This window comes from Symphalangus syndactylus, chromosome 4 (genome assembly GCF_028878055.3).
Source record: "Symphalangus syndactylus isolate Jambi chromosome 4, NHGRI_mSymSyn1-v2.1_pri, whole genome shotgun sequence".
NCBI classification, from domain to species: Eukaryota; Metazoa; Chordata; class Mammalia; order Primates; family Hylobatidae; genus Symphalangus; species Symphalangus syndactylus.
Window position 1 is genome coordinate 20,939,900 of NC_072426.2, and position 1,487 is coordinate 20,941,386.

General features: G+C 37.4%; 1 non-coding gene across 1 annotated transcript; it reads left to right on the top strand.

Annotated features, from left to right (window-relative positions):
- The first annotated feature begins 465 nt into the window (after nt 1-465).
- On the top strand, nt 466-568 carry LOC129481372 (U6 spliceosomal RNA). Its single transcript, XR_008657382.1, has one exon. It is a non-coding gene; the product is annotated as a U6 spliceosomal RNA (small nuclear RNA).
- The last annotated feature ends 919 nt before the right edge of the window (nt 569-1,487 follow it).

Here is a 1,487-nt window from a genome sequence, read left to right on the forward strand (position 1 = left end):
TATGCCCAAGCTAGCTTAGGGGAGTCAGTACTGACATCCTTCTTTAAGAGTATTGCTTTGCTTTTCGAGTAGAAAGCAGGCCCTTTTAAAAGGAGTCTGCATGAAAGGTATGCAGGGGAGATTGGAGTCCACACTTGCTTCAGTGCCTTAACTACTGGGTGCTCAAGCTGGAGACCACTGGTGCCTTCATGGGCAGAAATTAGGTTGTAAGAGTGGCCAAAATTCTCCAGGTGAGAGAGAGTTTCACTGTGGGCATATTTTGTGTCGTAAATTGGCTGTTGTCTCTTGAGGCGATCTCCTGGTGGGAGAGTACCGTTCTGGAGCTTCTAAGCATATAGTTAGATAAACTTGCCCTGTAGGCAAGTATCTGGTAAAGGAGAGGTAAAAGGTTTTAACTGCATTTCTAAAGAACTAAGTAGGAGGTGGGAAAAAGGAGGAAAGAGGAAAGAAGAGAAAAAAAATAATGCTTGCTTCCGAGGCGCATATTAAAATTGGAAGGATACAGAGAAGATTAGCATGGCCTCTGCGGAGGGGTGACACGCCAATTCATGAAGTGTTCCATATGTTTAACATTTTAAATATATATATATATAAAAAAAAACTATCTTTTTTTTTTTTTTTTTTTTTGAGACAGAGTCTCGCTCTGTCACCCAGGCTGGAGTGTAGCGGTGCGATCTCAGTTCACTGCGACCTCCGCCTCCCTGGTTCAAGTGATTCTTCTGTCTCAGCTTCCCAAGTAGCTGGGACTACAGGCATATGCCACCATGCCCGGCTAATTTTTGTATTTTTAGTAGAGATGGGGTTTCACCATATTGGCCAGGCTGGTCTCAAACTCCTGACCTCGTGATCTGCCCGCCTCAGCCTCCCGAAGTGCTGGGATTACAGGCGTGAGCCACTGTGCCCGGCCAACTATCTCTTAGAAAAATGAAGGTACTCATTTATAGTAGCTACATTCAAAATGCACCTTTATCCAAATAAACTATGTGTAATCAAATGCTTACCTAAGGATTCACTTTGGAGAACCTCAAACTAAAACAACCCACTAAATGTGGGCAATTAATACTTAATAGAAATGACACTACAAATTAGAAAGGAAAAAATGATTTTGTGAGCAGATTATTTTGGGAAAAGAATTACTAAGGAAGAAAATAAAGTTTGTTTAATTCCTCATATTATATATAACTCCCATTTGATAAGAACTTAAATGTAAAATGATAAAATATAGTATTAATAAAAGATAACATAGACTATCATTATTTAAACAAAGGAAGACTTTCCTAAATTCAAAATTCAAAAGCGTAAATTTAACAATTGATGATTGTATATATAAATAAAAATAAGAATTACTCTTTTCAAAGAAAGATTATATAGATAACCACAGCAGACAAAAGACAGACTGGGAAAGTTATTTATATTTCCCAAACTAATAGCTGATTGTTTTATGTATGATATATAAATAATTAATTGAAATAGATAAGAAAAAAAGT